Source organism: Heterocephalus glaber, unplaced genomic scaffold (assembly GCF_053883595.1).
Source record: "Heterocephalus glaber isolate CG9 unplaced genomic scaffold, H.glaber_assembly_v1.0 deba00001666, whole genome shotgun sequence".
Classification (NCBI taxonomy): Eukaryota; Metazoa; Chordata; class Mammalia; order Rodentia; family Bathyergidae; genus Heterocephalus; species Heterocephalus glaber.
This window is the reverse complement of record NW_028258406.1, coordinates 21,233,707-21,256,889: the sequence shown is the minus strand read 5'-3', so window position 1 is coordinate 21,256,889 and position 23,183 is coordinate 21,233,707.

The following is a 23,183-nucleotide window of genomic DNA, read 5'->3' as shown; positions in this document are numbered from 1 at the left end:
AAGCAAGAAGAGTCTCAGAATAGCAAAAGCAATTCTAGGTAACAGAGACATGGCAGGGGGTATCACAATCCCCAGTCTGCAACTATACTACAAAGCTACTGTGATAAAAACAGCATGGTTCTGGCAAAGAAACAGACCTGAGTACCAGTGGAACAGATTAGAAGATGCAGAAACAACGCCAGACGCACTCAGCCATCTCATCTTCGACACAGGAGCCAAACACCCTCACTGGAGGAAAGATAGCCTCTTTAATAAATGGTGCTGGAAAAATTGGGCTTCAACTTGCCAAAGATGAAAACTAGACCTATATCTCTCACCATGCACTAAACTAAAATCAAAATGGATTAAAGATCTAAATATTAAAATAGAAACTCTGAACCAGTTGGAACAGAGGTTAGGTAGAACCCTTGAAGACATCGGTGTAGGAAAAGATTTTATGAACAAAACTTCAGATGCCCGTGAACTAGCACAAACAATCAACAAGTGGGATCTCTTCTTATTAAAAGGCTTCTGCACAGCAAGAGAAACCACCAGCAGTGTGAAGAGAGAACCTACAATATGGGAAAAAATCTTCACCTCCTTTTCCTCAGACAAAGGTCTACTATCTCGAATCTATAAAGAACTTAAAAAGATCAGACCTCCCAAATTTAAAGACCCAATCCAAAAATGGGCATCTGAAATGAACAGACATTTCTCAGACAAAGAAGTAGAAATAGCAAATAAATACGTGATAAAATGTTCAACATCACTGGTCGTTCGAGAGTTGCAAATGAAAACAATGCTGAGATTCCACTTCCCTCCAGCAAGAATGGCTGCTATCATGAAATCAACCAATAACAAATGCTGGCAGGGCTGTGGGGAAAGAGGAACCCTGCTCCACTGCTGGTGGGAGTGTAGACTGGTGCAAGCACTGTGGAAATCAGTATGGAGATACCTCAAAGAACTAGGACTGGAAGTCCCATTTGATCCCACTATTCCACTGCTGGGGATCTTCCCCAAAGAGTTAAAAGTATCATACCACAGTGATATATGTCCACCCATGTTCATAGCAGTGCAGTTTGTAATAGCTAAAACTTGGAAACAGCCCAAATGCCCATCAATTGGAGACTGGATGAAGAAAATGTGGTTTTTAAAAATAAAATGGAGTACTACTCAGCCATAAAAAATGAGAAATTAGAGACATTTATAGCTAAGTGGATGCACATTGAGGCAATACTTTTAAGTGAAATAAATAGGACACACATGTGTAAAGACTGAATAGTTTCTCTGGTGTGAGAAACTGAAAGTGTAAATAAGGACTAAATGTATAATAGGTAATGTGAAATAGGAAGAAAAGGGGCAAAGGGGAAGGAAGTGGGAGGGCTAGCGAAAGGATAGAAGGGAAAGGGATTAATATGAAAAAATGGAAAACTAGGAATAATATTTGTGTAAATAGGGAGGACTGGAGGGGTTGAAGGGAGGGCTGGGCAAGGGTGAAAAATAAGAACCAAGAGAGACTATGTAAAGGTGCAAATTTCCAATGATGAATGTCATTATATTGTGTACTTAAAATGTACCAATGATTATAATGAATAATCTATAATGTAAAATAGGAAGAAAAGGTCCAAAGAGGTAGGGATAGTGGGAGGGGCAGGGGAAAGGGAAGAAGGGAAAGGAAAAAATGATGAGAAATGGAAAAAAATGGAAATAAAGTCTTTGTAAATAGGGAAGGGTGGAGGGTGTGAAGGGAGGGCTAGGAATGGGGAAAAAATAAGAACCAAGATGCATTATATAAAGGTACAATTCCCAGTGAGAAATGTAATTGTGTTGTATACCTACAATGTGCCAATAAAATAATTTAATACAAAAAAAAAAGAATTTCTTAGTGTTTGGTTAATTAAAAAATATTACTAAAAATATCACTGTAGTTAAATGCCCAAAAAGAATGCCCAACTCTGACAAGTGAAAATTACTCAGAGTTAAAACCTTGGTGTCACATAAGTAAATGTCCACTCTCAGAAATGTCATCTATTGTAACAGAATTTCTTAGATCATCAAAATTGTAGCAGAAAGCTGGCTAGAGTTCTGATAGTATAGTTTATTACATCGGTATTTTCCAAGAGAAATTAGTAATTGTAATTCATTTTAATCTGGACCCCCCTATAGTTAAAATGTTGAAAGCCTTCCACATTGGAAATGATGGTTCTGAATTTTTTCATTTTTTCATTATTACCAAGATTCAAAATAAAGATTCATCAGATGATTGCATGTCTCCTATTCCCCTGGTTTGTTTCCTCATGGGACAGATTTGAGCATTCTCAGCTATGGATGTTTCCTTAAACTGAGTTGAGTTCTTCAATGGGACACAGTCATGGGAGAAGCATTGGTCAGTCTTCTTAATTCTGCCCTCATTGTCTTCAGCTCTTCTTACCCTACAATCCTGGGAACTTTCATACACATTAGCCATGGATTCTTGTTCATATTTACCCTAGGAGTAAATCCTTGTCTTTTTTTAACCAAATTCATAATAGGAAACATTTTATGCCAATGAAATGATCATGTTTCTTAGCTTTTACCTGCAATCACATCAATCTCAATGGTCACACACATTATCTCATATTGGTCAGAAGCATTTTAATGCATAAAATGGGAAAATATTCTTACTCAACAAATGGATAATGTTTGATAGATGAAGTCTTTTAAATCAAGGGACCATGGGGTAAGAGAGGAAGAAATAAAAGCAACTTTTGGTGTCAAATGGAATCACCTATTCAGAAGTCAGGCAATCTTATGAAGAAAATCTTAGGCTTTAAATGTCCTAGATTGTAAATTGAAGCTGTTTCATCAGAACTTCATTAGTTAGTAGATCCCCTTTTCAGCTAATGTCTTGTTCATTCTCCTAGTCTCCTAGAATGAGAAGCCTCCAGTTTCCACTGGATTTTATATTCAATCAGTTGCCAACATGTAGAACCTCCATCTTTGAGCTTCTCCCATTTCCATTTTAAAGTCCTATGGCCCTAAATGGTTCCACTGTCCCAAAGCCTTTCTTCGAAAAAAATGCTTCCATGATAAATTTTTGGCTGAATTTATTTATTATTTTATCAACAATATGAAATTAGTTATTTCTCATATCTGCAATAAAATAAATGCTCCTTTCATCAGCATCTTTCTACCTAAAGTGCATTGATATATTTTAATCAGTACTTCTAACATTTTGATGTTCATAGGAATCACTTGGGGATCTTATAAAACTATGGATTTTGATTCCATGCATCTTGGGAGAAGTCCTGAGATTCTGTGCTTGGAACAAACTCCGTGTGACACTGATAGCTGGTTGAGGACCATGCTCTGATTAGCAAGATTTAAAATTATATCATAGCTATCTCAATAATATTAGTAACACTTTGGCACTGGGGATGCTTTCTGCATGGGATATTTCTACCTAGTTTTTGTTCTGTTTTCATTTTTGCCTGCTAGTTTTTGCCTTGTTTTCATTTGCTTCTTCTAGGTGCTTGCTTTATAACAGACTAGCAGAATTGATGCAGCTACATTAAAATCAAAAGGGAGACATACTGTCTGGCTGCCTTGCCCACTCCTGTTAGCATGAACTGCAGTCTTTCAAGGGTCTTAATTTTTAATAGCTATGCTATCAGATTCACAGTCTTGGCAGTAAGCTAGGTGTTACAGCTTCCCATAAAGTGTTCTGATTTATGGACTCACTGCTTCTCACCATAAAATGAGGAGAAATCATAAATCTAAAAAAAAAAAAAACACTCCACAGCCTAGCTAATGAGATTTCAAGTTATTTGTTATTTAATAGACATTTAATAGCATGAAGATCAGAATAACTCCAACTTGCAAAATGCACTTAACATTCTGGAAACATCAGCAACTTAAAAGTGGGTTACATGATATAATGAGTGTAGTTGCCTTTCACCAGACCTGTTCTGTTTCCCTGCCCTCTCTGGCTTGTTTCTGGCTCACTCACCTTTTCCACTAGTTTACCACATGATTCATCAACTTTCTGGCATTTTCCACTTACCATCTGTGTCCAAGATCCCAGTAAAATGCAATAAACCTTCTAATATCCAGCATCCCATTAGATATGTCCATGTATATAGCTAACTCACTGGGAGGTGATAGTTATAAGGATGAACTCAAGGCCAAGGGCAGTACCACTCTCTGAACATCTAGTGTGTGCCAAGTTATGTGCTAGTTGCATCAACCAAACATCTTATTTAATCCTGAAGCCATAAAGTTTCTAAAATGTTCTTTCACAGAAAGATTAGGTGATGTTAAATATATTATTAAGAATAAATATATTTTCTTTCTTCAACCCCTCAAATGGATATTAAATTTTATTGGTTTGAATATATACATATGGTATTAATTCAAAAGACACAAAATGGAGTAGAGTGAAGAATAAGTTTCCCTCCTCCTCATCACTCTTATCAAGTTTCTATCTGGAAGTAACTATTGTTACCAGTTCTTTTTCTGTCACCTTCTAGAAAGAAAATCCACTAAGCATGGTATCCTAGATTTCTTTATAAATTTATAACCTTTTATAGCTATATATAAATGCTCAATTACTAATAATGTCATACTATATACATGGATTATAATTTAGAAATATATTTTCATGAGCATTATGTCATTTCAGTCTCCTTACAATGCTATGAGAAAAACAGGACATTCTGTTACCATTTTATACATGAAGAAACTGAGGCTTAACAAGATGAAATGATTGCCCTTGGGTATATATTTAGTGAGAGGCCTAGTTCTAGAACAACTAGTCTAAAGCTTTTCCTGTGACACTATGGGAAATGTAGCCCCAAGTTCAAATATAAAAAAAAATGTTAGCCCTCATTGACCAAATAACTCTTTGTACATACCATGAGTTATCTAAAAATGTATTGCACTCAATATGGTAGCAAGAGGGTATCATTTCAAGTAAATAGGATATCACATAAAACCCCAATATTCTGTCTTTGCAATTGCAGTTATTAATCTGTAATAAAATATTTTAACTAAACAGGTGTTTGAGTTCTGCTAATGGAGATGTGAGGCCCTTCCCCTGAGACAGTCATTGGTAATCAGAACTCAGAGATTGCTAAAGAAGGTTTTGGTAATTTATCTATCTGATCTATTAAATGAAAAAGAGCAAGGAGAAAGGAACTACATTCTTTATTACAACTTCCTGGTGAACTTATTTCCCTAATTGGGGATGAAATTCTTGGTAGATCTGTTAACTTTCATGCCACTCTCAGGTGTTGACAAATACCTCATTTTATGAATTCCTGCAACCCCATATGAGTCTATTATCAAAGTTTCAACTATTCACTCCTCCATTCCCCAGCTGACTGGCCCCAGTTGGAGAAAGAGGCTGGGAGAAGGGATAGTGGATTAATCATTCCTAGTCTGCCTCTCTACTACTCTTCTCTGATTTATCTGCTGCATTTGGATCTTCTAGCATTAGGATAACCATAGGAAGAAAAAGCTTGGTTTTCTAGGTATGGGAGTTGTCTGAAGACTGAAGATTTTCTCAAGGGCATCTTTATAGTTCCATAGAAATACCACTATTGGGGAATTCCCACTGCAGCTTCTTCACACAGATGTTTCATCAGCTGGATGAGTTTTTGGGTCATTGCTTCACAAGTTTCACCTATGAGATGGGCATTTAACAACACTTGTTCTCAGCTTTTCGACTTCTGCTAACACTGAGACAGTAGAAATAGTCTTATTTTAACATTCTGGTACATACATCTATCAGCAGATTGTTTTTGCTTTTAGGTTTAACATTCTTAAAACATGTTTGAAATATTGGGGTTGCTTTCAAAAAGACAAGTGACAAAAGAAGGAGTTGAGCTCCTGGGAGAAAATTCACCACCAGGAAGGAAGAGAGGTCGGGAAAAAAGCAGTTATCTCTGACTTGAGTTAATGTGGATGAATCCACACTTCCAACTCTAGACACTGGACATGGTATGAAGTGTGAGGAAAAGGAAACTTGTATCCAGTGGTTTTGGATGAGGACCAGATCACAGATAAACACAATTCTGTCTTCCTATTGGTGTCCCTGTAAGAATGACATGAGGTGGGACCATGGAGCTGGAGTAAGTGCAACAGCTGACTCCTTCCTATATGAGTTTTGAGATTTCACAGCTTGAATTTCCCACAGAGCATAGGGATGAAACAAGGAGAGGATGGAGTGGCAAAGTTGTGACAAAACTAAGGTCTCTGTGAGGATGGGGTCAGGACCAGTAGGACTCTGCTTCCCAGTGCTGAGTGCCTCATGCAAGGCAGATTCTGGGTCATTTGTACATCTACAGAATGATGTGGAGCAGAGGAGGTAGGCAGATGGTAGGCAACTTCTTCAGTTTTGATTCCATGGTGCTGTCCTTAAAGGCCATCCTGGAGATATGATATCACAGCCCCTAACAACATCATTCAGCCTCCTCTGTTTGGACAGCAATAACTATTAACATAATGATTACTGTGTGTGGGTCTTGAACTTTCACTGTAGGAAGTATTATGTTCATGATGCTGCAGCTGATAGTGATTATATAAGATCATGGATAGAATCCTTTCTGCTAAAAACTCATTTTTTCTATAGAGTAAAAGGCAGCTGAATCATTATTTCTAGAATTCTGTTTTCTTTCCATACTTATTATAGGAAGAAAAAAATGAATATAAAGTTTCAAAAGATTAATATTAGCATAAATATCTAGATAGAGAAAAGTGTTCTTCATGGATTGTTTGAGCTTAAACACCTCAAAATTGGGACATTTCAATGCACATTTTATATTTCTCACTTTATTATCCATCACAGACAGCCAAAAAATACATATCACTAACCCTCGTCGCCTAACGCCCTTCCTAATATACAAAATAGTGCTCAATGAATATTTGTTGAATCAATAAATATGGAAAAATGCAAACTAAGCATTTGAAATATTATGCTGAATTTCTTTCTGCTTTAGCTCCTGCCTAATGAATGAGGAAGGTCACTGCAAGAGCATGGGACCATCAGGAGATTCATATTTCAGCAGCTAGTGCCAAATCTTTAATGCCAAATGGGATGAGATGGGATGTAAAACCACTTCTTATTACCACGCTGTTGGCCTCCATCACCTCAGTATTACTCTCCAATTGCTTAGTCTCTGTGGATCTCTGACTCCTTGTTACCTCCAATTGGAATGCCCCACAAATCATCCTGCTTTCTTTATCCTCTCTCGCCTCAAAGTAATACTGTCATCTTGTTCCAGTTAGAGCCTCATCCATTAAGAAGATCATGGCAAATTCTCCCTCTATCTACCCCATTTGCTTTTCAGGAAAAATTATCCTCTGGGAAAGTGAATGTTACAGACACTCTTCAGAATGTATTTAGTCTGAATTTCTCCTGTCTTCCAACATTCTCCTAAGCTAGTTACCTTTGTATTGGAGTTGCCTCAGATTCGAGGAGATGAAGGTTATGAATTTCTTTCTTTCACCAGATGGAAATCATTACATCAGAATGCTGATGACTGCAAAATCTTGGACATATTGTTTTCACAATTAGGAAATGGCAAACACAAAGTTCTTCAGTGCAAAGCCAGAATGCAAGTTTAGCTTCCATTTGCTGCTATAAATTTTGTTCTTGTTGCTGGCAGTAAACACCAACTGTTCAAGTGAAATAGTAAATCCAAATGTGCTTGTTGGATGAGAGTGAAAATATAATGTGCTGCATAAATGCTGATGTAAAAGGATTTTTCAATATAGTAAATGGGGGTAGGGAAAGAAACAGAGAGATAGTTGAAGACAGCTCTCTCTAAGAACTTCTTAGTTGAAAGCACTAAAAAGGCTCTTGATAGAATGTTAATTCAACATATTATGTAAACAACAAGGAAAAATAAATGCAGAACTGAGTTATCATCCTTGGGATATTAGATCATAGTCCTACTTTGAGCACTCATGGGGCTTACCAGAGAAAGCACACACAGGTTGTTTAAGTCAGGGAAAAGAAAAACCTCAGAGTTCACTCACAGCTGATGGAAGTACACGGCCACAGATTGTTTGCTAACGATCAGTCTGACAGGTGAAAGTTGACATCAGTAGCTGGTACCATCTGTGGTAAGAGGACTTAGTGACTTTCCATCTCAAAGATTTACTTTGAGGTTAATCACCAGATATCTGTGCTCTGGTCTCTCTACGGTTTAATTTAATAGAATTATGATTCAAAGAGAGAGTTTTATAGTCAATTTCCTTAATTTCGTCTTGGATTTACCTTTTTTAATAATGGATTTATTTTCTTTCACTTCACCATTTTTGTTTTGCTGGAGAAAGTGTCTGTGCCTTGGAGTAAGCTGACCTGAGTCCCAGGCCTTGACCCCAGCCTGCTTCTCATGTGAGTAATACCCACCCCTTGGGTAGTTGTGGAGAAATCATGAGATAACACCTAACATTAAATGACTGGCACAGTCTTGCACGTAAAAAGTTCTAAATAATAGTATCAGTTCCACTCCCAGATTAGACTGCACAGAAACAACTGAAAGAACATTTAAGGTAGTTCTTTAGAATAATGAGACTCCAGGCCAAAAATTGAAAAGTAAAGAGTACCCAAACTAGAATATTTCAGCATCTGAGAATGGCTCTGGCTTATTTTCACAGAAAAAATAAACAATACTATGTAAAGAAGTCTTTTCCTTTTTCCTTCATTTTCTTAAGGAAAGCATTCTCCAGATAATGGCAAAACCTGCCTTATGTAGACCAGAAGATGTGTGCAAATTTCATACTGAAGCCAAGGAAAACTGAAAGACTTAGATGAATATATGTATAAGGACAAGGTACTGCTGTCAAAAATAAAATAGATGTTGATGTCTCATGCCTCCATGTGAAGCCACAGCTAAGTGTTTGACTTATTTTTGTCATTCAGTTAACTGATATGTCAATTAATTCACCAAATTATTTTTGCTTAAATGCTCACATTTCAGTGTTATACTGATGCAGTCCATGTTTTAAAATGAACATAAAACACACATAGTGGTAATTGTATGAGTTCAGAGGAAGACTGTTCATTTCCAAATTCCAGATTTATAGCAATTAAAAAATATATAATTAAGTGTTAGTTTCTTCTTATGGTTACTTCTGAACATGTGTAAATTATCAGAATCTGTGTTCATTTATTCCCATAGAAAATAATAGCAGCAGAGATACAGCTAAGCCAAACTGAGCCTTGCTATGTTCGTTTGAGAAAACATAGGCCAACTCAGAGCAAGGCAAACCCAAGAGATAGGAAGTATAAAATAGTAATAAAAATCCTCAGGAACAGTTTCCCTTGGAAAAGACATCCCAATAACATCCTACATTAATAGATCAGAAGGGACACACATGTGTTGTATGGATGACACAGTAAGTGAAGCCAAAGGTCTCACTCTGATCACCCAGTCTAGCCTGAATTAAAACCTTACCATAGAAATCATGATTTTTTGACTCAAAGAAGCTCAAGATGGAAATAGAGGTACTAAACCTAACAGCCCACCCATTAGCTTCCTGGATCTCTTTATACTATTCTGGAAGAGAGATCATTCATTTGACACTCAAACATCTCCAGAAATGTGAAACTCACCCATCTACATTCTATCTTTGAGCAACATTATTGGAAAATGTTTCCTATTTTGGATCAAGGCTTATTTCTCAGTAATTTCCATGTACTGTATCAATTCTATTTCTATCACTCAGGCGCCACATCCAGGGAGAATTCCACTTCCCATGGCAATTAGTCTTACAATTTAGTAATTGCAAATTAGATGCTGACTTTTAAAACTGGAAAATTACCCACAAATCCATATTTTTAACTCTCTTGAAATTCTGGAAACAATGGGGCCTACATAATAATTTGCTGAGTTGAGTAGCAGCTAATACTTTTAGATAGGGAATTTTCTGATTTGTTCTCCACATTCTTTACTACTCCCTATTACCTTGCACAAAGTCCAGTTTCTTCCTTTTATGATACTTGACTGATCTCTGAGACATTGTATTTGTAGTACCTATTGGGTCTCCTCTAAGCCTTCTTTATTTTAGAAAATTTATCTTCAGCTCCCTGTTCTTCTCCCTTTTCAGGATGAACCTTAGGCACTTCTGAAGCCTGGACCTGTTGAGTGATGCTACACAGGGGAAACTGACATTGATTCATCCAGTCTCTCAAGCAGTCCTCAGTATTCTGCTGAGTTAAATATGTAACGAAGGCCTTTGAATCATTTTAGATAGGGAGAAAGTGGGATGTAGAGGGAGGATGTTATAAGAAGCCTGAAAAGAATGTCAGAATTTAGCATCTTGTACTTGCTAAAAGCCTAGTTTCAGAGAGTTGCTCTTATTTGCTACTATGAATCCTCATAAGGACTTAGGCACTTGGGCTACCAAAACTACAAGCAAAATGTTGATTTTCTGTTTTCTTTAGTTGCTCCCATGATGTCCAATTTATTTGCTGTTAAAGAAATTAATAATCTTCAGACAGTGTCTGTTGTTGTCAAATGCATCATAGTCTATCACGTTCTGCAAAGGTGAGGAGTGCTTGTTTTGAATTTCAACAAATTCACCAACTAGCTCGATGGCCTTGGGAAGGTGGTGTAATACTTCTGAGTCTCAATTTCTTCACTCAGAAAAGAGAATGATAATATGCAAGTCCTATTTTATAGTAGTGTAGTAAGAAATAAATGGAATAATATACATAAAATGCATAGAACAACTTGATTCATAGTAATCACCTACTAAATGTTAGCTCTAATTGGTATTCAAATATCATTCTATCATATTGTCACAGACTATTCACATGATGCCTCAGGTTTTCCAATGTGCAAACAAAATCAACTTCCAACTGCCAGAATATGTGAATTTTGCCTGAAAGTTTTCTCTAGGGTAAGCTGGAAGTGCTGGAGATTTAACAGCTCTCTTCCCTCCACTTGGAGTGACTTCTACTAATGACATATTCAAGTTAGTGACTTCTTTCCCCTTAGAAGAGATAGCTTCAAGAATGTGCACTGTATGGTCTGCAGTTTCCCTTAGTGGGTTGAGCTCCAGTTTCCCATAGTTGCCATAATTTGTTTGCCACTGCACACTTTATTGACTGTCTTGCTGTCCCTGTCTCTTTTCCCCACTCTCTTAGCAATATTTCATGAAGTCAACTACACAGGAAATAATTTAGGTTTAAATATCTCAGGTTTTACTTCTAGGAGAACACAAGCTAAGATAATTGGTATCAAAACTCATCCTAGGAGGCAGAACCTTGGGATGAATTCTGGAATAATGTCATTTGCTTGTCAGCTAATAATAAGCAAATTTCATTGCTGATGGTGAGTGGCATGGTAATGATTCCCAACATATGGTAGCATTAATGATTTGAGAGGGATATAGGTGGAAGGTAATAATCCTGGTATACTATAGTATTCAAGATGAATTTGGATAGGATATAGGTGGATTGGTTTATGCAATATCACTAGCATTTAAAAGATACTTGAATACTCACAGAGTTTATGGTTTACCTTTTGTGGTACCACCTAATATTTTCTGAATCAATAGTCTTAACCCCCAGGATAGAATTACAATTGGCACATGGCCATAGTATCTACTCACCATGCTCTACACCACATTACTCCAAAACTATCAGTCTGTTAGAAAGTTAGATGACATTTTAAAGGTATAACTAAGGTGACAGCCTGAGGATGACACCTGTAGGATTTGTGTGCTGTCATGCAAAATGTAGTAGTCTGAATCAACAGCTGATGAGGGCACAATGACCCCAGTGGGAACAATTCATGTGTTCAAGAACCAATGGTGGGAAAAGGAGTAGCTCCTGACACTCCTTGCTTCCAGTCATCCATGTGGGGAATTGGGGTTGTCTGCTTCCTACCTCCATCCCATGTGCAAGTCTGGTAGAGTAGCAGTTCTGATCACCAGTTGGACAATCAGAGATGGAGAGATCTCCTGCCAGTGGACACAGCAAGCATAATGTCAGCTCTAAAACAATGGCTGCTGTCTGATCATTTGGGATTCCTCATGCCAGCAGAGCAACAGGTGAAGAAAGAAGCTTCCTAGTTATCATGAAGAGACAGGACCAATGATATATTGCAGGAGCATAGAGGAGCATTCTTAAGTCTTAGGGAGATTTATTGGGATGTCTTCAGGTGCTTTCATGCCTGACATTACCCAAGTGGACAATTGAAGACAGTGTCAAATGACAGAGACAAAGTAAGTCAGGGATCTCAGTCCCTCAGATTTGAAGGCCTGAGATCACAAATATCACTTATGACCCAAGGACAAGCCAATGTGAAGGGATGATAGTCTAGTCCACTAGCCCTTTTGTTGTATGTGCCATCATATAAGTGACATTTAACATTGTAAGAAACTATCAAATTCTTTTCTAAAGTGGCAATACCATTTGGCATTACCACCAGTAATTTCAAGAGTTCCAGTTGCTCTGCATCCTCAACAGCTTTTGACCTCATGATTTAAAAATTTAATTTGTCAAGAAGATTGTAGAAATTTATTGTCTTAAATTTTCATCCCTCTAATATCTAATAATGTTGAGTATCTTTTCATATGCTCTTTTGCTTTCCGTATATATTCTTTGGTGAATTGTCCAATTCTTTCACTCATTTTTTTTATTGTGTTTTAATTTTATTTTTGTTTGTGAGAATTCTTTACATATTGTGGACACAAGTTTTTTGCAAGTACTCTTTTAGGTCAATATGACTTGTCTATTCATTTTACTTTTTTAACAGTAACTTTTACTTATTTATTTATTTATTTTTGTGTAAATTCTTTTATTGGTACATTTTAGGTATATAATACATTTATATTTATCATTGGGTGCTTGTACCTGTACATGATGTATCTTGGTTCTTATTTTTTTCCCCATTACCTGTGTGTTCTTCCCTATTTACAAAGACTTTGTTTCCACTTTTTCCTTTTCCTTACTTTTTCCTTTCCCTTCTTTCCTTTCCCCTTCCCTTCCCACTTCCCCTACCCCTGTGGACCTTTTCTTCTTATTTCAAATTATCAATTATTAGTTTTAATCATTTTAATCCTTATTTACACTTTCAGTTTCTTATACTAGAGAAACTATTCATTATTTACACGTGTGTCCTATTTATTTCACTTAGGCATATAGCCCCAATACGCATACATTTAGCTATAAATGTCTATAGTTTCTCATTCTTTATGGCTGAGTACTACTCCATTTTATAAAAAAACCCCACATCTTCTTTATCCAGTTTCCAGTTGATGGGCACTTGGGCTGTTTGCAAGCTTTTGCTATTATAAACTGTGCTGTTATAAACATGGGTGCACATATATCACTGTGGTATGATTCTTTTAATTCTTTGGGGAAGATACCCAGCAGGGGAATAGGTGGGTCAAATGGGAACTCTAGTCCTAGTTCTTTGAGGAATCTCCATACTGATTTCCACAGTGGTTGCACCAGTCTGCACTCCCACCAACAATGGAGAAGGGTTCCTTTGTCCCCACAACCCTGCCAGCAATTGTTATTTGATGATTTCTTTTTTAATTTATATATTAATTGGTACATGTTAGGTATACAATACATTTACATTTATCATTGGGTGCTTGTACCTGAACATGATGTATTGTAGTTCTTATTTTTTTCCCCATTACGTATGCGCACTTCACCCCCACCACTCTTCCCTATCTACATAGACTGTGTTTCCATTTTTTTTTCTTTCTCATAATTTTTCCTTTCCCTTCTTCCCTTTCCCCTTCCCCTCCCACCACCCCTACACCTTTGGACGTTTTCCTATTTCAAATTATCAGTTATTCGTTTTAATCATTTTCATCCTTATTTACACTTTCAGTTTCTAACACTAGAGAAACTATTCGGTATTTACACACGTGTGTCCCATTTATTTCACTTAAGAGTATATAGCAGCCATTCCTTTGGGGGGGAGGTGGAATCTCAGCATTGTTTTCATCTGCATCTCTCAAATGACCAGTGGTGATGAACATGTTTTCATATGCTTATTTGCTGCTTTTACTTCTTTGTCTGAGAAATGTCTGTTCACTTCAGATGCCCATTTTTTAATTGGGTCTTTAAATTTGGGGGGTCTGATTTTTTTCAGTTCTTTATATATTCTAGATGGTAGTCCTTTGCCTTAGGTACTTAAAAATGCTTAAAATTTTTTTTAAGCTGCTTAAAAATTTTTCCCACATTGTAGGTTGTCTCTTACCTCTGTTGGTGGTTTCTCTTGCAAGGCAGAAGCTTTTTAATGAGATCCCAGTTGTTGATTCTTTGTGCTAGTTCCCGTCCTACTGAGGTTTTGTTCATAAAGTCTTTTCCTATGCCAATATCTTCAAGAGTTCTACCTAACTTATCTTCTAGCAAGTTTAGTGTTACCTTTTTAATATGTAGATCTTTAATTCAATTTGATTTTAGTTTAGTGCATGGTGATAGATATGGATCTAGATTTAATCTTTGGCAAGTTGAAATCCCGTTTTTCCAACACCATTTATTAAAGATGCTATCTTTCTTCCAGTGAGGGTTGTTGGCTCCTTTGTCAAAGATGAGGTGGCTGAGTATGTCTGGAGTTGTTTCTGCATCTTCTAATCTATTCCACTGATCTTTGGGTCTGTTTCTTTGCCAGTACCATGCTGTTTTTATCACAGTAGCTTTGTAGTATAGTTTCAATTTGGGGATTGTGATACCCCCTGCCAGGTCTCTGTTGCCTAGAATTGCTTTTGCTATTCTAGATCTCCTCTGGTACCAAATGAATTGGACTTTTTTCTCTAGTTCTGTGAAATATATTGTTGGAATTTCAAGCAGCATTGCATTGAATCTATATAGTAGTTTTGGAAGTATGGCCTTTTTCACTATATTGGTTCTTCTTATCCAGAAGCAAGGGATGTCTTTCCATTTTCTTATAACCTCCTCAATCTCCTTCTTCAGGATGCTGTAGTTTTCTTTTGTAGAAATTTCTTTTGTAGATTCTTTTGCTTCCTTTGTTAGATTTATTCATAGATATTTCATTTTTTTGGATGCTATTGTAAAAGGAATTGTTTCTCTAATTTCTCTCTCAGTGAGTCTGTTATTTGTGTATAAGAAGGCTATTGTTTTTTGAGTGTTGACCTTGTATCCAGCTACTCTACTGAATCTGTCAATTTAAGTCTAGAAGTCTCTTGGTGGAGTATTTTGCCTCTTCTATGTAAAGTATCATATCATCAGCAAATAATGAAAGTTTAACTTCTTCCTTTCCTATATTTATTCATTATATTTGTTTCTTGTTTCTAATTGCTGGGGCTGTTTCCGAAAGTATATTGAACAGGAGTGGTGATAGTGGACATCCTTGTCTTGTTCCTGATTTCAGTATGAAAGTTTTCAGTTTTTGACCATTGTATATGATGTTGGCTGTTGGTTTTTCATAGATAGCCTTAATCAGGTTGAGATAAACACCTTCTATTTCAATTTTCTGTAGGGTTTTTATCATGAATGGGTGTTGGATTTTGTCAAATGCTTTTTCTGCATCTATTGAGATGATCATATGTTTTTGTTCTTGGCTCTGTTAATATAGTGTATTACATTTATTGATTTACATATGTTGAACCATCCTTGCATCCCTGGGATAAATCTAACTTGTTCAGGGTATATGATCTTCTTGATGACCCTCTGTATTCTGTTTGCCAGTATCTTGTTGAGGATTTTTGCATCTATGTTCATTAGGGAGATTGGCTTGTAGTTCTCTTTTTTGGTTGGGTCTTTCCCTGTTTTTGGAATCAAAGTAACACTTGCTTCCAGGAATGAATTTGGAAATATTGCTTCCAGTTCAATTTCATTGATGAGTTTAAAGAGTAATGGCATTAGTTCTTCTTTAAATGTCTTGTAGAATTCAGCAGTGAACCCATTGGACCTAGGCTTTTCTTTGTTGTTAAATTTTTCATTACATTTTCAATTTCACTGATTGTAATTGGGGTGTTTAGAATTTCTGTATCTTCTTCATTTAACTTTGGCAATTTGTATGTATCAAGGAATCTGTCCACTTCTTCTGTGTTTTCCATTTTATTAGAGTGCAGGTCCACGAAGTAGGTATTCGTGATCCTCTGGATTACTGTTGGATCTGTTGTGACTTCACCTTTTTTGTTCTCAATTGCATGGATTTGAGATTTTCTTTCCTTTTTTGATAAGATTGGCTAAAAGTTTATCAATTTTATTTATTCTTTTGATAAACAAAATCTTTGGTTCATTGACTTTCTGTATCTTTCTCTTAGTGTCCATTGTATTGATTTCTGCTCTGATCTTTATAATTTCCTCTCTTTTTGTACAAGCTTTGGGTTTGTCATGCTCTTCTTTTCCTAGGAGCTTGAGGTTCAGCATTGTGTTGTTTATTTGAGTTCTCTCTGTTTTCCTAATATGGGCATTTACTGCTATGAATTTCCCTTGTAGAACTGCTTTCATTGTGTCCCATAGATTCCTGTATGTTGTACTGGGATTATCATTTACTTGTAGAAAGTACCTAATTTCTTCTGTGACCCTTTGGCTGTTCCAGAGAGTGTTAATTCAATTTTCATGTGTTTGTGGGGGTTTTGTGGTTTCTTATGCTATTGATCTCCAGTCTTATTGCACTATGGTCTGATAATATACAGGGAGTAACTTCAATTCTTTTACATTTACTTAAACATGTCCTATGAGCTAGCATGTGGTCTATTTTGGAGAATGACCCATGTGCAGCTGAAAAGAATGTGTATTCTGATTTTATGGGATGGAATATTCTGTAAACATCTATTAAGTCCATCTGTTCAATAACTTGGTTCAGTTCTAGAATTTCATTGTTGACTTTTTGTCTAGATGATCTGTCTATTTGTGGTAGTGGGGTATTGAGGTCCCCCACTACAATTATATTAGTGCTTATTCAGTTTTTCATGCCCATTACTATTTGTTTTGTATCATTGGGGACATTCATATTTGGTGCATATATATTGATGATTGTCATCTCTTCTTGGATTGTTTGCTTCACAACAATGTAGTGACTATCTTTGTCTCTCTTAATTAGTTTTGGTTTGAAATCTATTTTTTCTGCAAATAAGATTGCTACCCCTGCTTTTTTCCAGGTTCCTGTCACATGGAGAACTGTTTTCCATCCTTTTTCTTTCAGCCTATGAATGTCTTTTTGAATTAGGTGTGTTTATTGTATATAGCATATTATTGGATTTTGCTTCTTAATCCAATGTGCCAGTCTATTTCTTTTGATTGGTGAATTTTTGCCATTAACATTGATGGTTAGAATTGATAAATATTGACTCATCCTTGTCATGATGTTTTATCATTGTTGGCTCTTTTATCCCCCCCCCCCCTTTAGTTTCTAGCCTTGCTTGGTAGCTTCCCTCTGTTGGGCCTCATGGAGTTGTGACCTTCATTGTCTTTTTCTCTGATATTGTTTAGAATTGTTCAGTGCTGGTTTGGTGTTCATGAAATTTCTCAGGTGTTCTTTTTCATGGAAGTATCTAATTTCCCCATTGATTTTGAAAGGTAATTTTTTTTCTTTTTAATTCTTTTATTGATACATTTTAGGTATACAATACATTTATGTTTATCATTGGGTGCTTGTACCTGTACATGATGTATCTTAGTTCTCATTTTGTCCCCCAAAACCTGTGCATCCTTCACCCCTCCACCCTTCCCTATTTACATAGATTTTGTTTCCATTTTTTTTTCTTTTCTCATAATTTTTCCTTTTCCTTCTTCCCTTTCCCCTTCCCATCCCACCACCCCTACACCTTTGGACATTTTCCTATTGTAAATTATCAATTATTCATTTTAATCATTTTAATCCTTATTTACACTTTCAGTTTCTCATACTAGAGAAACTATTTGGTATTTACACATGTGTGTCCTATTTATTTCACTTAAGAGCATGGCCTCAATGTGCATCCATTTAGCTGTAAATGTCTCTAGTTTCTCATTCTTTATGGCTGAGTAGTACTCCATTTTATAAAAAAATCACATCTTCTTTATCCAGTTTCCTGCTGATGGGCACTTGGGCTGTTTCCAAGCTTTAGCTATTACAAACTGTGCCACTATAAATATAGGTTCACATATATCACTGTGGTATGATTCTTTTTTTTTTTTAACTGGGGATCGAACTTGGGACCTTGTGCTTGCAAGGCAGGCAATGGAACCACAGAGCTAAATCCCCAGCCATGGTATGATTCTTTTAATTCTTTGGGGAAGATAACCCAGCAGGGGAATAGCTGGGTCAAATGGGACCTCCGGTCCTAGTTCTTTGAGATATCTCCATACTGATTTCCACCAGTCTGCACTCCCACTAACAATGGAGAAGGGTTCCTTTCTCTCCACAACCCCACCAGTATTTGTTATTGGTTGATTTCTTGATAGCAGCCATTCTTTCTGTGGTGAGGTGGAATCTCAGTGTTGTTTTCATCTCTGTCTCTTGAATGACCAGTGATGTTGATCATTTTTTTCATATATTTATTTGCTGCTTTTACTTCTTTGAGGAATGTCTTTTTCAGATGCCCATTTTTGAACTGGGTCTTTGAATTTGGGGGTCTGATTTTTTTCAATTCTTTATATATTCTAGATAGTAGACCTTTGTCTGAGGTACAGCTGCTAAAAACCTTTTTCCATAATGTAGGTTGTCTCTTTGCTCTGTTGGTGGTTTCTCTTGCAGTGCAGAAGCTTTTTAAAATGGTGAGATCCCAGTTTTTGTTGCTTTGTGCTAGCTCCTGTGCTACTGAGGATTTGTTCATAAAGTCTTTTCCTATACCAATGTTTTCAAGAGTTCTACCTAACTTATCTTTCAGCAAGTTTAGTATTTCTGTCTTAATATTTAGATCTTTAATCCACTTCAATCTTAGTTTAGTGCATGGTGATAGGTATGGGTCTAGTTTTAATCTTTGGCAGGTTGCAATCCAGTTTTTCCAACACCATTTATTAAATAGGCTATCTTTCCTCCAATGATGGTGGTTGGCTCCTTTGTCCAAAATGAGGTGGCTGAGTATGTCTGGAGTTGTTTCTGCATCTTCTAGTCTATTCCACTGATCCTCAATTCTGTTTCTTTGCCAGTATCATGCTGTTTTTACCACAGTAGCTTTGTAGTATAGTTTCAATTTGGGGATTGTGATACTCCCTGCCATGTCTCTGTTGCCTAGAATTGCTTTTGCTATTCTAGGTTTCTTCTGATTCCAAATGAATTTTTGGTTTGTTTTCTCTAGTTCTGTGAAGTATTTTGTTGGAATTTCAATCAGCATTGCATTAAATCTCTGTAGTAATTTTGGAAGTATTGCCATTTTCACTATATTGGTTCCTCCTACCCAGGAACAAGGGATATCTTTCCATTTTCTTATTTCCTCTTCAATCTTTTTCAGACTGCTGTAGTTTTCAGTGTAGAGATCTTTTGCTTCCTTTGTTAGGATGATTCCTGGATATTTCATTTTTTTTAGATGCTATTGTAAAAGGAATTATTTCCCAAATTTCTCTCTCAATGAGTCTGCTATTTGCATATAAAAAGGCTATTGTTTTTTGAGTGTTGACCTTGTATCCAACTACTCTACTGAATTTGTCAATTAGATCTGGAAAACTTTGGACTAAATTTTTTGGGTCTTCTATATAAATTATCATATCATCAGCAAATAATGACAGCTTAACTTCTTCCTTTCCTATCTTTATTCATTATATTTCTTTCTTTTGTCGGATTGCTGTGGCTAATGTTTCCAAATGTATATTGAACAGGAGTGATGATAGTGGAAATCTTTCTCTTGTTCCTGATTTTAGTGTGAAAGTTTTCAGTTTTTGACCATTGAGTATGATATTGGCTGCTTGTTTTTCATAGATAGCCTCAATTAGGTTGAGATAAAGACCTTCTATTCCAGTTTTCTGTAGCGTTTTTATCATGAATGTGTGTTGGATTTTGTCAAATGCCTTTTCTTCATCGATGGAGATGATCATATGGTTTTTGTCCTTGACTTTGTTGATATAATGTATTGTATTTATGGATTTATGGATGTTGAACATCCTTGCATCCCTGGGATAAATCCAACTTGTTCGGGGTGTATAATCTTCTTGATGACCCTCTGTATTCTGTTTGCTAGTATCTCCTTGAGGATTTTTGCATCTATGTTCATTAGGGTGATTGGCCTGTAGTTCTCTTTTTTGGTTGGGTCTTTCCCTGTTTTTTGAATCAAATATTACACTTGCTTCCAGGAATGAATTTGGAAGCTTTGCTTCCCTTTGAAAGGTAATTTTGCAGGATACAACAGTTTAGGTTGGAAGTTATTTTCTTTTAGAGCTTCAAATACTTTACTCCAGGCTCTCCTTGACTTGAGGGTTTGTGTTGAGAAGTCTGCTGTGCTTCACATGGCCTTCCTTTGTATGTGATCTGTTTCTTTTCTCTAACTGCCTGTAGAATTTTGTTCTTCTGTTGGATTTCTGGGATCTTGACTATTATATTTCTAGGTGTACATTGTTTTTGATCATGGCTAGTTGGAGTTCTATATGCCTTACTTATCTGTGTGTCCAATTCTCTACCTCTGGAAAGTTTTCCACTATCACTTCTGTGAACAGTTTTTTTATGTCAATTGTACTTTCTCCTGTTTTTTCGTGGACTCCTATCAGTCTTATGTTATTCTTCTTTGCATCATCTAGCACCTGCTGGATTGATTTCTCATGGTCCCCTACTATTTTGAAGAAATCTCTGTTTTCATGGTCACTAACCAAAAATTTGTCTTCTATATTTGATACTCTAGCTTTACATTCCCTTAATCTACTGTGAATACTTTCAATGGCATTTTTAATCCCCTGGATATCTGTTTGGATCTGTTTCATGGATTCCATTTCTTTCTTATGTTGGGTGATCATGGTTTCCATTTCTTTCTTATGCTGGGCATTCATGGTTTCCAGCATGGTTCTGAGATCATCTATTTTTTTTATCTGTTTCTGTTCTAGAGCCTCTAATCATGTATTTCACTCTACTCACCATCTTTGTAGTCATCTGGGAAATTACTTCTGTTTTGAGTTTTTCCAGAGCCTCATTCATCTGTTTGTTACTTCTTGTGCTATCAGTTCAGGGTGTCCAGGTGGCTGATTATCAGACTTTTCCACCTCATTTCCCCCAGAATTTGCCTTTGCTGGGGTGGAAGTCTGAGTTTGTGCCTTGCTTTAATGTCTTCTCATTTTTGTTATTGGTACTGTCCTTGGTTTAACTCCTGGATTGATATTTCAAAATTGCTTATTGTAAGTATCTTTGTTGCTTGTGTTTAGAACCCTTGTGGAATGATTGCTTCTCAGATGTGTCTTCCAGATATAGCTGGTCTTTAGGTTTTGAGTCTCTAATGACTCCGAGGCTCTCTTTTTCATTATACCAGGAAGGCAATCACAACACCATAGCCCAAATGACACAGTCAGCAACACCATAGCATCAAACACAGCTTACTAAATGACAATTTGTGGCAGTTATTAATCTATCACCTTTAACTGTGAATTATATCAAAATCAAGGACCAGCCCAACATATGTTTATAGTGAATAAACTCTTCAATATAGCAACTTTACCCTTCAGGATGGGGAGTTAGAAAGAGATGGGGAGGGAGGGATAAATAGGTAGAAGGATAGGGAAAGGTTCACAGTGAGGCCAGTTGACACAGGAAGATCATGCAAGCTCTAAGAAACTGTTGAGGACAAGAGGAAAAGGCAAAATGAAAGAACAAAGACATGAACAGAACAACCTAACAGCAATAGGGAGGCTAGATACTGTATTTATTTTCCTTTAAAACTAATGATAATGGAGAGAAGAAAAAAGAAGAGAAAAGAAAAATAAAGAAGAAATCTGAATTAGGTCCAACAGAGGAACAAAAAAGGAGATGAAGAATAATGTGGGACAGTGAGTGAATGAGTTAGAGAGAGAGAAAGCAAAGAGAAAAGAAAGAAAAAAAGAAGAGAAAAATAAAGATTTGAAAAGAGAAGAAAAAAACAAAAATTAAAAATAGAAAAAAATTTTTTGGAAATAACAAAAAATAAAAATGAAGGGCCTCCTTCAGAGTGCGTCTCTGCTGTCACAATAGACAATGTGGGCAGCTGTGTGCAGATATAAGTCAATTAGTCTCAGCAAGGCAGTAGCAGACCTGTGAAATTCAGGCAGATTTCTGGATGCTAGTCCCAAGTTGAACTCCCTTTCCTCCTACAGGGTTGAACTCTGCAAGGTTCTACTGCAGGTTCCAGCTGCCTTTCCCCTGAAGATAGTCCAGGTTCTGATGGGAGGTGATGATCCCTCCAACTTACTAAGTACAGTGGTCTGGTGTGCCTTTATTGCAGAGATTCTCTTCACTTTTCCAGTGGGCTTCAGTTTTCATCGAGGAGCCTTAGAGAGGCCCTCTTTCTGTTGCTCACTTCTGCTCTATCTTCTGGTTCTCAGGACAATGGCCTTTATGACCCTCTGTGCCTCTGTAGTGTGGAACCAGGTAGTGGCATAGCCAGGAGGCCAGAGGCGGGGTAGGTAAACTGGTCAGCTTGGGCAGAGCGTAGGATGGAGTGGGGGCTCCATGCTTCCAGGATCTTCACCATGCACAGACTCGTAGCAGTGGGCAGAGCACGGGGTCCTTAACAGTAACTTTTAAAGCACACTGTTTTTCAATTTGATGAAGACTTGCATATTTTTCTTTCATGAGTCATGAGTTTGGTGTCCTAGCTAAGAAAGTAAGACTTCTTAATGCTTGCAAAGACTTTTCCCCTATATTTCCCTTAGAAATTTCTTATTGGTAAATTTTATATGGAGCTCTATATTTCATCTTGGATTGTTTTCGTGTATGAGGCAAGGAATGGGCTGAGGATCATGTTTTTTGGATATGAATATTTGTGGTTTCAGCACCATCTGTTGAAAAAACTATCTTCCTCCATTACATTTCTTTGGCTCCTTATTTGCAAATTAATTATCCTTTTATCTGTCAATCTATTTTGTATTTAGTTCTATTCTATTGACCTCTGTGTCTACTCTTTTACTAATATGCACATTCTCAATTACTATAAATTTGTAGATAAATCTTTAAATTAACTGTATTCTTTTTCAAATTTGTTTTTGATACCTTATTTCCTTTTGCTTTTCCATATAAATTTTAGAATCAGTTTGTTGATTTCTAACAAGCACCTTGCTGGAGTTTTGACTGGATTACATTGGATCAACAAATCAATGATTGCAATTTTGCCAGAGTGAATCTTTATAG